Source organism: Dermacentor andersoni, chromosome 9, assembly GCF_023375885.2.
Source record: "Dermacentor andersoni chromosome 9, qqDerAnde1_hic_scaffold, whole genome shotgun sequence".
NCBI classification, from domain to species: Eukaryota; Metazoa; Arthropoda; class Arachnida; order Ixodida; family Ixodidae; genus Dermacentor; species Dermacentor andersoni.
The window spans coordinates 128,183,449-128,199,786 of record NC_092822.1 but is presented as its reverse complement, the minus strand read 5'-3'; the positions used below and the strand labels follow the sequence as shown (position 1 = coordinate 128,199,786).

Here is a 16,338-nt window from a genome sequence, read left to right as displayed (position 1 = left end):
ACATGAGTGACACGGGGCGCTAATTTTTGACGTCGCTCATGCTGCCACTTTTATGAAATGGCGCAACTATTGCCTTCTTGCGAGAAGCAAAGACACTTGTGCGCAAAGAAAGATTAAAGATGTGCGTAAGGACAGGAACGAAAATAGAACAACACCCATTCATAAAGAAACTTAGTATGCTGTCGTAAGCAAGATAATGCTTTGGTTTCAACCTATTCATGGCCGCCGCGACATCGTGTTCTGTAAAATTTGAAATGCTGAAGTTGTCACTGAAGCTATCCACACAGTCACCAGAGCTACGAGCATGCGCCGTATTTAGGAAAACTAAGGAAAAATGTTCAGCGAATGCATTGGCGATATTATCACAGTTTCTAAGATTGCCACGAGATGGATGATTTATGACATTAATCTCAGCCCGCTCAGAACTGTAACATTTTACATAGGACCAGAAACGTTTTGGATATAATTTTATGCACTCTTCGACAGACTTGACGTATGCATCACTGTCTCTACGCATTGCGCATTTCACCTGGCTTAGCAAGACACTAAATTTTTCGTACCCCTCCGATGATTCTGTTTTCTTGAACTTCCTATGGCACCTTAGCTTTTTACGGAGTAGACGACGTAATTCCTTAGAATTGCAGTGCCTATCCTGTATAGCACACAAATTTGACTTAGAATGACTTTTTCTCACCGTGATACGATATGTCATCAACACAGGACAATGATCACTGACGTCGGACGTCACTGTTTCAGTATGCTCTACCACAGTGTCAATATTCGTGATAAGAATGTCAAGACATCTAGACGAAGACAATGGAACACGAGTCGGTGTACTAATTATGTTGACAAATCCCGCACAGCTAAGTCTATTACTAAAATGTAGTTTGGCAGCAGTATATTCAAGAAGAACATTTACGTTAGTGTCTCCCCCGCAGACAAGCCGAAATTTTTAGCGGCAACATATTTCAGTAAATTTTCAAAGAAATTCCGAAAACCAGAAATGTTTCCCTTTGGCGGGCGATATACGACTGAAAATATAGCAACGTTTAAGCGATAAAATGTTATGTTCGCACGCTGTTTTACAAAATCCTGATACTTTTCAGATTTCCATCCCGACGCGACATAGATTGTTAGACCCCCTCCTCGACTATCAATTCAAGTTGACAGCCGAGCACTGCCGTCATGAGACCATGTTTCAGTTAGCATAATAATATCGAACTTAAAAGAAAACAAACTTAACCCTCTACTGCACAATTTTTTCTTTTGCCATAAAATAATTAATGTCGTTGCAGGGACCATAACAATAGCTGTACTAACAAAAAGAATATCTTCAGTGGACTTTTACAGATTGTATTGGCAGAAAAAGGGTACGTTTCATATTTGCAACAACGTGCACATAAAGAAAAAGTTGAGGAAAGCCCGGCTTATTGTGTTTAAAACTGTAACATTTATTTACATGACAATCAGCAAGGGGCAACACATCGTACAATAGAAGGCTATTTCACTTGCTTGCTTGAAAAGGTTGCTTCTATACCTTGAGATGTAATCCGTAAGTAAGGAGAAACGGTGGACTCATTTTGTAGTGTGGTACACAAAAAACAATTGCACTTCTTTGTGGAACAGAGATGCACTCCACACTTAACGCAGTAGTTCATGGAGATTCCTGTGCAGCCAGGAAGCTGGCAGCGCTGCCGCTTCTTGTTCCAAAGAACCCAGTGACCAACCTAAGGAAAGACATGAAAATAATGAGCACTGAGACAAAACTTCCTAGATGAGAAATAATGCATGGCCTAGCCTGACATCTTGAGTTGGAGTTGATGGTCCCTTTTTTTTTTCTTCTCATCACAGGCTTGTTCTATTGACTCATTGCTAGGCCTTCCTCGCTTTTTCAGCGCCGTCTTCCCAGCCTTGCAGAGTGATGCAGCCAGGTCCATCTTGAACTCAGCCAACGGAAATAGCCTTTTAGTGTGCTGATCGCGTTTTTTCATGATGTTCCTCTTGTAAAGCAACCAAGCAGTTACAGGTAGGGACGGTAAATGGAGATGACGGAGTTCAAAAGGTCGACGCCTCCCATGTTTTTGTTGTAGATGGTGATCACTGCAGGGCATTGTATCTCACTCTGCTCTTTTTTTTTTGGCGATTATGCACTTGATGCACTTGTAGCAGGCTGTGTTCCAATAAAGGAGGAGAGCAAAGTCACTGCTCGGGTATCTTGCTACCTTGTGCATGACAGTTCAATTCCATCCACAACTGCAACCCTCTCTTCAAAATGTCCTCTTCTTTTTTTTTTCATTTCCTGCTCGCTAGGCAGGCTCACTGCAGGGACCCGGTTTGTCCGCACAGTACCAATGCAGTGTACAGAGTATTTTTCTAGGTACACCTGCAAACTTGGGCAGTTGAAATATAAGAATGACAGAAAGCTGAGCTAGTTGGTAAGGATTCATTATGCAAAAAAGAGGTGAGGCGAGCAGACAGGACACAAGAGTAGAGAAGTGGACAACACGAACGTCGACTATCCACTGAAGGGAGCACTGAGGCGAAAAAAGAAAGAAGACACAAAACTCATCTGCGCAAGCTCAGCAATGGTATCACCAGGTGTCAGTTGGGTACACGTGCGAGTTGAAATAGTTGTCGAAGTACACTTTGTGGCATACGCCTCTCGGAATCATTCTACTCAAGCGAACAACATTTTTACTCGCTCCACAGTCAGGCTCTCCTGAAAGTCTTTGCGCCGAGTTCTCCTGTCTGGTATACACCTCCAATTTGTAGGAGAAGCCGCTTACACCGGAGAGCACGAAAACATTGTAATCCCATTTTATGGGCTTCTTGGGACAGTACTGCTTGAGGGAACTTCTACCTTTGAAGGGTATGATCTGTCCATCAATAGACAGATGCTCTTCAAGAGGCACAAGCGACACCTGATCATTGATGGTATCAATGAGAGGACGCACTTTCGTATGCCGATCTCTTCCTGGCGCGTCCTTTGGGCCGAGAGTACTATTGTCAATGAAGTGGGTGTTATGCTTCAGTTTTTCAAAGCGACTCACAGGAAAGTTGTCAGCCACTTGGCTAACCCTGGTTTCTGCACTCCAGTAGCACCTCGAGTTCCTCATTTGAGTGATCGACATCAACATGCGGCACGTCCGAATAAACGCTTCCGGTGGTACAACACTTCTGCGGTGGTACAAAGGGCCTGACTCACGTCTTTCTGGAGCGCATACAAATTGCTCTGATCTGCAATTAGCCAATTCAGTGAGCCGTGGAAGAAAAACTTGAAGTATTGGAATGGTGTCTCTAGTTGTGAAATGTACTCTTGAAGTTCGCTTTGTCCGGAGAACTGAACTGTCTCCGGATCTCTCACTAGATTGTCCTTCTTCCAAATGATCCTTCTCCTAGCTTGTATAAAGCGGTGGTCAGGTGTTGTGCCATTTGCTGTACTTTCGTCCTCGTCGGAGCATGCACTCGACTCGCTTGTGCTGTCACTTAGCTTTTAGAGATCAGGTTGAACATCTGCAGCCCAAACATACAGCGATATACAGGGAATAAAATAAGCGGTAAAACAAAGCGAAATCCAGATAGACAAGACACGGTGCCTCTGTATATTAAAAGAAGACGGAACCACTATGCCTGGTGTCTTCGGTTTATAACCAAAAATTTAAAACGCAGGAGAACAGATGTAAGGGTGAAGTCGTAACGATGCGAGACAGCAGCGCGCGCGCACACACATGCTGATAAAAAAAATTCGGGCATTCCACCAGGCAACACATTTCACACACGATAAATACAAACAGACTTACACTCGGGGTCGTCGTTACTACCGGAAAGTTCACTGTCTTGGCTATCTGATGGAATTGCTCGGCAATAAAAGCGTTTAGGATCCATTTCTAGTTCGAGAACAAAAAACAAACCCAGTGAGCACGTTGTTGCAAATACGCAACGTAGTAGCTTTCCGTCGTGAGAAGCAAACTATTGCGAGAAAAAAATGTTTTTTGCCATCTAAACGATTAGGAATGTGTACTACACAGCTTAACATTTTTTTTCACAGGCTATTCCGTTCAGAAAGGCATTTATAACTGGCAAAACTTACCTGTATAGCCACGTGCTGGCGCGAGCAGCGTCCACCATGTTTGTTTGGTAATAGTTGCGCAGAATGAACACAGAGGGCAGAAAATGAAGGTACGTTTTTCAAACTATTGTTGTAGAAATGCAACATCATGTACAGGAGGAACCAACTGAAATTAGGTTTTGCTTTTATGGCCGTTTATCGGTATGTTGCATATATGCAACAAGGTGCAGTAAAGGGCTAAAACATTACTAATAATTTCTTGTTTATTGGCTGCAGATCGAGCATTCAAGTGAAGAACGGGAATGCTGGAGTAAGTTTGTAACTATAAACGATGGGGTAAGAATGCAATCGAGATATTATATGGCAACTTTTAACGAGTGTTCCCTGTAGCCTCAGAAACAACAGATGTATACCTAGTAAGATCACGTTATTCCTATATGTGCACAGCATCAGTCGTATCATTGTCCCTTACAAAGATTTTCCCGTTTCTGGTCGACGCAGAGTTCCATTTATGTTCATATTTCCTTTGCCAAGCGGCTTCTCTAGCGCTGTGCAGAAATGTTCGTTCAGATAAACGGGACACGTAGATTCTAATCCTACGTCTCTCTTTGTGATTCTTGTTTTCTTTGAGTTTTTTAAGGCGTCGCCGCATTCAGCTCTAGTTTTAAACTGAACGACGCTTTTTGTTTTATCTGCGTTTTATCTGGGGCAGACGGTCAATGGACTTTCTGTTCGGCACGGGGAAATCGCAGAATTGGAAGAGGTGGCGATCACCATGGTGGTTTCACATCCTAGTTCCGAATACATAATTACAGACTCGCTAACTGCACATAGAAATTACACGCGGGGCCGAATTGTACCGCTAGCTTGCAGGATCCTCAATCTGGGGTCTTCGCTTCGCGCAAAGAGCTGATATGGGTGCCAGGTCACCAAGGTGTAGAGGGAACTGAGTGTGAACACACTGCAGCCCGAGCTTTTCTCCCCCAGGGTCCCTCCTCCTCCCTCCATGAAGGCTCGGACTTCCCAGTGCCATTAATAACTTGTGCAGATCAGTGGCGTAGCCAGAAATTTTGTTCAGGGGGGGGGCTCACGTTGCACATTGGCCTCCTTTTTAAGAGGAAGCTTTATCTCGGATGCTCTTATCTAAATACATGTCGAAGGCGAATTAGTTTTTCTCGGCAATCACAGCACAAAATTTGATGAGGTTTGTTTCATTTAAAAGAAAAAGTTAAATTCTGCTGTCTTCTGGTTTCGAGTTTTTCATTTAGGTTGTCAATTTTTTATAAAAAATTGGCACAAATATCAAATTTTCAGAAAACGAAACTATCTTGTTTAAAACTCTAGCTCGAAAATGAAAAATAATATCACAATTCTGTGAATCGCATATAATAGTACATCTACAGCTGACAAAATTGATATGTTACAAATGAATTTCACACAATTTAGCATTATCGAAATACGGCTTTTGCAGAACCCTTGTGCACCACGTAACTAGTTCACGTAAGATACAAATTGACATACCGAATTTGTCCGCTTTGACTCTTATAATAGATACCGTTTGAAGAACCGCAACATCTCTTTTTGATGAAGAGCTTTCAGTGTGTAAACGTCGTGCTTCTATTTTTTTCGCACTTTCACAATTTTCAAAATATTTTTAACAAAATTCAGGCCCTAAATCAAACTTCCGCTTCCAACAGATACTAGAAGTTAACTTTCTCAAATTCAACAAATTCCATTAGAAGTGATCCAGGGGTTATCCCAGAAAAGCGTTTCTGTGTTTTACATTTACTTAAATAGGCCGCGTCGGAGTTGGGCTTGAGCTAAAGCTTCCTCTTAAACAATTTGTCGAGAGGTCAAATACATCAATAATAACTGCATTGCCATTGCCAAAGATGCTGTAAACGAATTCTTGAACGATACGCACTGTCAAAACAAGTAATATATGTATTTTTTAATAAAAAGATATACTCGTATGTGCCAGAAATTGTGCTCAAAATAAGTGGTATCAAAGTGTTACGGTGGTTGACGGGTGCAGGCAACGCCCCTCCCGTAGTGAACGAGACAGTCGTTCCAGCCGAAGAACGCCGGGTTTATTCAAGCTCGGAAATATAAAGAAAAGGGGAGAGGGAAGGTGTGACAGAAAGAGTGCGCACATGCGTAGTGAAGGACATAGCTTGCTTGTCATGTTCATGGGTTACCGCACAATCCTTCCATGTCTATTTAATAAGAAAATATCACACCATCCTTAGAATTATATCAGTTCGAAACCAGCACAGCAGCGCATGCCACTCACATGAAAAATGTAAAGGCCATGAAATGAACAAGTTGAGGACAAATATCTTAATGACACTTTGTCATTCAACAACCTTGTTTACATTTTTGTACATACGCAACGGCCAATGCAAATTCTCAATGACGCTGTCATTTATTCCAATGTATTACGCAGGAGCCGCTGTCACCAGTCGTGTATCGTGAGTAATTGCACCGAAAGTATGGTCCCAACAGAGAGCACCTATATAAAGCCGTCCTGCAAAATATACGAGGGCGAGTCAAATGAAAGTGAGCCAATGCAAATATATGACAAACGGGGTACTTAATTTAAAAGTAGTCTCCATGAGCATTTAGACATTTATCCCATTGACTAACGAGTCGGGTGATTCCCGTCTGATAAAACACCTTAGGTTGCTGCTTCAACAAATCTGCAACTGACTCTTTCACGTCATCGCCCGACATGAATTTGTTACCCTTAAGCTGTTTTTTCATTTGCCCCAAAATGTGGAAGTCGCAAGGCGACAGGTCTTAGCTGAATGGCGGATGTTGTAGCGTTTCCCACTTGAACTTTGCCAGTTTTGGATTAACCACATCAGCGACGTGGGGATGGGCATAGTGGAAAAATTAATAATTAAATTATGGCCTTCTACGTGTCAAAACCACTATCTGATTATGAGGGGCGCCGTAGTGGAGGACTCCGGAATTTTCGACCACCTGGAGTTCTTTAACGTGCACATAAATCTCAGTACACGGGCGTTTGCGCATTTCGCCCCATAAGAATGCGGCCACCATGGCCGGGATTCGATTCCGCGAGCTCGTGCTGAGCAGCCCAACACCATAGCCAGGTCTTGGAACAAGATGACTTCATTCGTCAATTTTCCACGTCGTTTGTTCTTGATTGCAACACGCAGCCGATCCGGCGTTTCACAATATCGGAAACGATTAATAGTCTCTCCGGCTTTAGAAAATTCTATCAGTAATGGCCCCTGATGACCGAAAAAAAAATAGTAAACAACACCTTTCCGGTGGAAATGACGGCCTTTGCTTTCTTTGGGGGCGGTGAATAAGAATGTTTCCACTTTACGCTTTGCCGTCGTGGTTCAGGCTCGTAGTTGTGGCACCATGGTTCGTTCCCGATCACAATTGCAGGCAAGAAGTCGCCACCCTCATTGTGATACCGGATCAGATAGGTCAAGGCAGCGCAGAACCTTCTTCTGGCGGTGGTTATCTTGGGCATCCATTGCGCACACAAGAGCCGATGAGCGAGATGTTCATGAATTATGGTGTGAACTGAACCGCGACTGATGTTCACACGCTCTGCCAGTTCATCGATGTTTATCATCCCTTGTCTCATCAGCTCATCAACTGTTGCACTTCGCGTTGGGGGTGATTGCACGATAGCTTTGGCCCGGTCTTGGATCGTCTTTGCAACTTTCACGTCCTTTTTCAACCGTTTGCTCCAAGGCTTCATAGTGGCCAATGAAATGCAATGTTAAACGTACACGGCAGCCATACGGTGAATAATTTCCTTTTGGGAAACACCTTCAGCTGTCAAAACATTCACGGCACCCCGCTGCTCAACTTCTGAAGTGTCCATTACGTCAAGCAACCATGTTCAATCCAGCGTATGAGAGCATTAAAGAACATTTACCCTCACATCTTTGTGTCACTTCTGTAAATGAAAAATGCCCGTGTGCTACGCGCATGCCTCGCAGATAATGAACCGAACCATTATTGCGCGGGGTAGGTAGGCTCACTTTCATCTAACTCGCCATCGTTCATTAGAAATGCGAAGATACAATGGAATATACAAATGCTTGATAAAGGGCAAAAAAGGTGTCATTGGAAAGAAAGTTCACTGAACGTATACACAGGACCTCGCAACAAGATATTTAAATACACGTATAAGTATCCAATAAATCTACGTGTCTAAGAAAAAGTCACTGTATATAATGCGACGAACAAGGCAAATAAACATCTAGCGCAATCACAGATTCACAGAATCCTAGATCCCGCCCACATTCCATCCACTCCATCCGATCTATCGCGTGCGACGGAAGGCGGCGCGCTTGCTCTCAGCTTTTCTCCATTGCGCACACAAGACAGAGCGACCATCATCGGCTCACCCATTCCACCTCCCTTACTATTTCACTCGCACATACAGCATGCGGCGCGCGGTCACGACGGTATTGCCCTGAGACTTCATACGAAACACGAGGACGACGGCGACAGCAGGAATGCGCCTGGAGTCTTCATATAACAGCTATCACAATAATAATAGTATTCGGCAACCGAAGCGTGCAGTGGCTGATTACTTTCCGCAAAAGAAGTAACAAACTGTCACCATGCGGTAATTCGCTGCGCCGCAACAATGTATCTTTTTTTTTCCCCTTCAGTGGGGCGGGGGCCACGATACGAAAAAAAAAAAAAAAGAGAACGCGAAATGGAGTATATTGGCCAAAATCCAATGCCTACTTTGGCCACCTAATGTGGCTACCGAATGAATATCGAAGAAAACGTGAGACGATTGGTCCACTGAGAACCATACGCATAGTGCTCGGTATTTTACACCGGTGAGACAAGACTTTCCGCAGAGGTTGCGCTCAAGCGAACACGGTGCAATCCGCCATGTCTTCACAGTGATGGCTGTCAGCGACCATGGTTTCTTTTTCTCGTCTGCTAGCCAGAAGGCGTCCAAAACTCTGCCAGGTGAGAATTCACTCGACCAGAGAAAATCACACGCGCACCGAACTACGCCGCGCGGTGGTTTCGAGGCAACACAAGAAAAACGCATGCGCTCTGGCTGGCTATGGCAGCCGGCGGGTAGGGTAGCGAGAATAAAAAAAAAATGAAGAGGCTCAATGTGTCCTCACAAATAAAAGTCAAAGTAGAAAAAATAAATAAGAACGTAGTTACCTTGGCTGGCTTTAGTGTCTTGACACGGATGATTTGGCGTAGGTGAAAAAAAATGTTGATATTTTTTTATGCGACATGACGGCACAAATGAGCCACCACAACGCTTCGTCTCATTGTATCTCGCTGCGTGCTTTGTCAGCTTGTCTGACAGTGTGCTGATTTGGCTTGTCTCGTTGTATGTTCCGATCTAAGACTTTCGAAAAGTCAATGGACCTTTGGCGTCAAATGTTTATAACAACATTAAGTTCCGGAATTGAAAATCTAAAGCACGACTATGGAAATATCAATGCACCTTTCGCATCAAAAGTTTATTAGAACTTTATACCCATAAAGTGTCAGAATTGAAATCCAAGCACTCCCGATTCCGCGGTCTCAGCGAGATGCCGCAACGAGCCCGCCCGCCACGCCTTTGGAACTTTGTTCTCAGATGGAGCTCCTTGCGTTACGATATGTGACTCCGGGTGCGTGGGCGTTGCCGCGAAATCCAGCCCTATTTCGCTATGGTTGCGCTAAAATGTTTTTTCGAGTGTGAAAAGGACATTCCAGACAAAATCGAGCATGATATCCAGCACGGGGGGGTCTTTTGGCCGGCGGCGCATGGACAGCACGAAAAAATTTCGGGGGAGGGGGGCTGAAGCCCCATAATACCCCCCCCCCCCCCCTGCCTACGCCCCTGGTGCAGATGTATTACAGCACTTGCGCTTATCGCGACGAAAATACCCATGCCCGACCAAGGGATAAGATAAATCACAAGAATCTCATTTACGAAGATTACAAACCATGTCATTTAATAACCCATTTAAACTACATGCTATTGAGCCGCAATCCTTTTCGGCCGAGTGCAAATTCTGCGGGCAGAAAGCAGATTTGTACCATATGGTATGGGCCTGTCAGGCTAATAGTGCCTTAGAAACTATACAATAGCCAACGTGCGAAGGATGGGGCGCAGCCCTGTCCAGCTCAACCCTCGAGGACGAGCGAGCCCTAGTGGAAAGAGCTAGGGCGGCGGCCTTAGCCAACGGAATTCCCAAATAAGAATCTGACCACCATTCTCCTAACTCCCCTCACCTTTTTCTTTCAATAAAACGTTTTCCTGATCACCATCATAATCTGGGTTGCGAATTGGAACACGGTGACAACACTCAACACAAGATGAACTGATTGGCTCATGAATTGCAGTGCCTATATCAAACAAAATAGTCGCACGGTCCTCATTTTCTTTCTTCACAACACCCTGTATTTCCAGTTTATCTTTTCGGGAGTGCTGCTCCGAATCCATGAGTCGGCTTTCAAGTTCTGCTGCTTTTTCTTTCCTGCGCAGCACATTGAGCGCGTAGTTCGCTTTGCCTGACTTGCATTCTTTGAAAATCAAGCTTTTGGCTCATTTGACTCATGCTCAAAGTCAACGCTGTTATCATTTGGCATCGCTCATTGAGCACGCCGATGACCTCGTTCCTGAGGTCACCTTCCAAAGCGTCATTGAAAGCTTTGACTTCTTGTTTAATTTCTTTGAGCAATTCAGCCCTTATCTCCTCCTTCAGCTTTGCGAGTTCCTTAGCCATATCGGCAATCCTAACATACAGAAACTGGTGCACGAATCAAGCAAATACAAACTGTATAAATAGAAATGTAAATGTATATGCACAATGGGCACTAACCTGCAGTAAAAACAAGCAGTAATATTTAGTTGAGCGTCGAGCAGCGTGGTCAGCACTGCCAAGTGAAAGGACGGGTGGCTGGCAGTCGGCTTTTATAGCAAAGCCGGTATCGCAAGATGCCGAGATATTTCCTAGTGCTAATGATGGGCACCAAGCCTCCTGGTGGCAGCCAGTTCAAAAAATCTAAGTTCTCTTCCACTCTGTGAAGAAGGATGACCTGCGAATCTGTGTATCTGGGACCCTAAGGCGAAGTGCACCTCCGCCGCGTGTCGACCCGGCATCGCACTATCTTCGGGATCAACCCACGTATGGGTAGTGCTTAACGCCTGCTTCACCTCCGCCGCGAGTCGGCCCGCCATTGCACTTTCTTGGGGCGCGGCCCACGTATGGGGAGTGCTTAAAGCATGCTTCACCTCCGCTGCGGGTCGGCCAGGCATTGCACAATCTCCGGGATCGGCCCACATATGGGGACTTTTTGCTTAGCACAACGACACGAAAATTTCCTTGGACGTTAAAGGTATAGAGCTTCGCTGTAAAAGTACGTCTTCCGTGCATTCGCTGACCACGGCGATGCACGTGACGAAGACCGCTTCTGTCCAAAGCATCGGAATGCAGCTGCGATTGAAGCGGCGATCTGTAATAAACAGAAGCAGTAACCTTTATTGAACGCCAAACAGCGTGGTCACCACTGCCATGTGGTGACCATGCTGCTGTCCTTTCGAACGCTCTAGTTATGGGTGACCGCGCAAAAGCACTGCAGAGAGTGGGTAGAATAGACGCAGCGACGAAACGAGGGGATAACAGCCTTGACACTACGCTCGAAAACTGTATTCATGAGCGGAGGGCGGGACAGGGAAAAGGCGACGTGGGAAGGCGAAGAAACGCTATTACTAGGGTTCCTGGATGCACCCCCCCCCCCAACTGAAGCGCCTTAGCTACTATTAGACACGACAACTGCTGCGGACGAAATAGATAAATGAAATTTAAAGTAAGGTACGATGCGTTCCTTAAATTGTTGAAAAATAAACACCATGCAAATATTTGTCAAGCGTACAACTAAGGCAAGGCGTGCAGAGCCACACTAAAGCACCGCAGCATCTGGGCAGCATCGTACGAGCAAGTTGACATCGTACTTTTGGTAACAGCGCCAAGGGACACGGATAACACGGGGGGAGCTGAATATGCCACTCGTTCCGAGACAACACAGCGCCCGTGCAGTGTTTCTCGCACCATGTACCACCGTAGAGTCTATGCGTGGCACCTCAATTCAAAACTTCTGTGTCGTGCTTCTCTTCAATGAAATGATTTGATACCAACTAGAGTCACTGGTTATATGAACCACTCTTTATGATAAGCATCATAGCATGGAAAACATGTCACGAATTACACACCCTTCACAGGAAGGGTGGAAAATTGCATTAACGTCGCAGCGCATCTCGAAAAATTGGATTGAGGAAGGAGCAATAAGGTTCATTTGTAGAAACGAGTTGTTGGTCGAATTGTTTGAGGTGGAGGCGCCGACAAATTTGTAATTTGGCTGCGACATCAATGATTTTCTGTTTTAGTGGTATTATGAATCAGGTTATGATTGCGTTCGCAGCTTTCACTCAGCAGTAATGTTCTACAGCAGTATTTATTTATTTATATATAGTACCCTCAGGGCTTACAATGAAGCATCAGAGAGGGGAGGGCCTAATAAATACAGATACGTATGCAAGAAAGGAGAAAGGAAAACACGAACACTAATCAGATGACAATGCATATGGTACTATGTTAAAATAACACAAAAGCGACACAAAAAAATCATATTACGGTAAAAAAATATTTATACAAAGAAAAACGAAAAACTTCGGTAACACAGACTAAATATAAATACATGGTATAAAGGACAAGTTAGAGTGAGACAATAAGCACAGAATGATAGAAAATAAAGCATAATACAAAACACACTGTTTGTAGATGTATTTATTTATTTATTTATTCAAATACCCTAAAGGCCCTCTAGGAGAGGGTATTACATAGGGGGGGCACACGAAACACACTAAAAAAAATAAGAATAAACAATTCAGCAAACATAGTAAGAACACCACGAAATACGCATACACCAATATTGGAAGTGGATTAAAGTTCGAATAAACATAAGAATGAAGTGTGAAAATTGAAATACCGGGGGTTCAAGGATAACACAAAAACAGAAAAAACTGCAATACGATGTCCAACAAGATGCAAAGGTATTAAATTAGCCCTGAAAAAAAAAAATAGCTAGCACCAAAGACGCACAGAGACGTCAAATTCTGATATGAGTCCACAGCATTTGATGAAATTGGTAGTTGTTAACTTCAGTGGCAATATCAGATGGTAGGTTATTCCAGTCAGATATGGTTTTGGGGATGAATGATTGTGCGTAATGGGCCGAGTGGCAAGCTGGGCGTTTGACTTTGCAGGGGTGATCACGGCGAGGGAAAATGACAGGGGGTGACTGAAAGAAGTCGTCGCGCAAACGATCATGATGATAAATTTTGTGAAAGAGAGATAGGCGGGCGTGTTTCCGTCGTAGTGATAGCGGAGGCAGTTAGGCACGAATTTTTAAAGATGTAACACTGGAGTGAGGAGAAAAATCTGAAAAAATGAAGCGAGCAGCACGGCTTTGCAGGGATTCAATATTACGTATAATGTAGTCTTGGCTCGGGTCCCAGATGGCACACGCATATTCAATTTTAGGCCTGATTAACGTCGTGTACGCGAGTTTCTTTAGGTGTGAAGGCGCTTGCTTTAGTCTGTGTTTCATGATTCCGAAAGTACGGTTAGCAGATGCAAGAGTAACGTTGATGTGATGATGCCATGTTAGATCCGATTGCAAGTTGATTCCAAAGATTAGGTAGATAATAAAAAAGAAAACTTATAAACAATACTGATCAGGAGAAAACGGAATTGCTTCGTTATACATTCACATCAAGGCATGCTAGATAATATTAGTAGGTGCCTTACGGAAGTTATCTGTGTTAGTTATATAGACTAGTGGATCCGGTAGGTGATTCCATTCGTGGCATGATTTTGGAAGAAATGAATTACCACAGGTAGACGTTTTGTGGAATGGGATGTTCACCTTCTGACGATGGTCCAAGCGTGCAGAAGTAAAAGAGGCTGGTTCGATAAAGCGTGACTTGAGTGTAGGAATTAAGCGGTATATTTTATGGAACAGACAAAGGCGAGCGATTTTTCTGCGTTTGGAAAGGAGATATATGTTGAGGGCAAGTCTAATGCTAGTTACGCTTGCTGTGCGGTGGTAATTGTTAAGAATAAAACGAATGGACCGATTCTGCACAGCTTCTAAGCTGTTAATTATTGTTAATTGATGAGGGTCCCATATTGAGGATGCATACTCTAGATTAGGCCGAATGTAGGTGACATATAACTGTTTTTTCAGGGAAGAAGGTGCGAGTGAAAAATTTCGTTTAAGATAGCCCAGCATGCGGTTAGCTTTTGATGTAATGTGTTCGATATGTCGTTTCCATGAGAGATTATTTGTAATGTGCACTCCGAGGTATTTATAACAAGATACTGATTCAAGTGGGATGTTGTTAAGATGGTAGTTATAAAAAGATACTTGGCTGCGTGAGATTATCATGAATTTACATTTTGAAGTGTTAAGATTCATGTGCAAGCGGGAGCACCAGGTTGTAACGTTATCAAGGTCTGATTGTAATGTAACCATATCAGAATCATTAGTTATTTTTCGGTAAATTATGCAATCGTCGGCAAACGAACAAATAGAGCTAGTGATTTGATTAGGCAGGTCGTTAATATAAAAGAGGAAGGGTAAAGGCGCTAACACAGAGCCTTGAAGTACACCCGATTCTACTGGCACCTCTGGTGAATCATTGTCATTGATGGTTACATTTTGGGTACGATTACAAAGAAAGCTGCAAATCCATTTGAATATTAAAGGGTCAATATTTAGAAGGCTTAGCTTATAGATAAGTAACTGGTGATTAATTTTATCAAAGGCTTTAGTAAAGTCTAAATATATACAGTCCGTCGCAAAACCCGAGTCCAAGAACGCATGCAAGTCATTAGTGAATGTTATTAGTTGTGTTTCACAAAAAAATATTTTCTGAAACGGTGCTGATAAGCGCTAAAAAATTGTTTGATTAAAGAAAGTTTACAACGTGAGTGAAAATGATGTGCTCAACAATTTTGTAGGGTACCGAAGTTAATGAGATGGGTCTGTAATTCAAAGGGTGATGTGGGTTTCCCGATTTAAAAAGCGGCGTCACCTTACCGGTTTTCCAATCAATAGGTAGGGCACTGTCGTTAAGTTATTTAGTAAAAATAAAGGTAAGTATGATGGAGCTGTATTCTGCAGCGTTTTGCAGAAACTTGGAATTATTACCGTCAATACCACATGATGATGACCGCTGTATCTTGAAAATTCCGGCTCGGATACCTGCTGGGTCTAGGGTAATGGGATCCATCGCCGGAAAGGTTGGTAATGTCGCGTTTTGTAATACGAAACAAGTGCTCCCCACGTTTGAAAGCGACCCTCTACCAAGGATTTTGTGGGTACCCCATATAGTAGTTTTGTGCCATTGTTAAGGGAATAATCATCATTATCGTGAGCTGCCACGTTCCACGGCAAGAAGAAGCACAGAAGCAAGCATTCCACCATGGAAGGTAAGCATAGCTCTTATTATTCGTGCAATTGGCAATAAATATTCACTTGAGGGCAAACGCCTTAAGACTAATGGTGCCTCAAAATGATTCTTTTTCTCCAGCTTGTACATACGGATTGAAAATAAGCGTCACATAATACGTGCTTGTGTTTCAGCGATGCAATATATCGAAGCAATATAATTTTTCCGAGCGGTATGAAAAGAAATTAATTTTCGGTTGATGATGCCATTATCTCCAAACTCTTACTAGTAAGTGCGCATTGCCTAGATACGATGACATCATCTGGTTTGCTCCTAAGCCCTTCTAAGCCCTACGCCGGTGATTGATACAGATAGCACGAATGACAGCGACTCGCGATGACATGTGTTCACGGGGAAATGTGCAACCTGTTTTTATACCGCACCGACAGGTCTCGTATTTGGAGAAGTTCGCGGCTGCTTTCGCACTGAACCGGTACGGTTGTTCGTGATTAACTGGCACAAAAAGACGGACAGTATCGGAGACATGTCGTTTACGTCCAGTAGGCAAGAATTTTTGCTTTCCGAACCGACGACCCACTGAAATCGACATGCGAGTTGGTCATCTAGGACAATTTGATTTAGAACAAAGCCCTCGCTAGTGACCACTGCTTTGCGACCAACTTGGTCTCCTTACTTACTCAACTTCCTGTTGTGAATACTTTTGCCAGCCTGTTTGCGTTGAGCTACATAATATAGTGGCAGACTCCGCGTACTATTGAGTTCCTTTTCA

At 43.6% G+C, this 16,338-nt stretch overlaps 1 pseudogene; it reads right to left on the bottom strand.

The window, feature by feature from the left end:
• Positions 1–1,499: 1,499 nt before the first annotated feature.
• LOC140213358 (uncharacterized) overlaps positions 1,500–16,338 on the bottom strand; it is a 35,195-nt pseudogene continuing 20,356 nt past the window's right edge.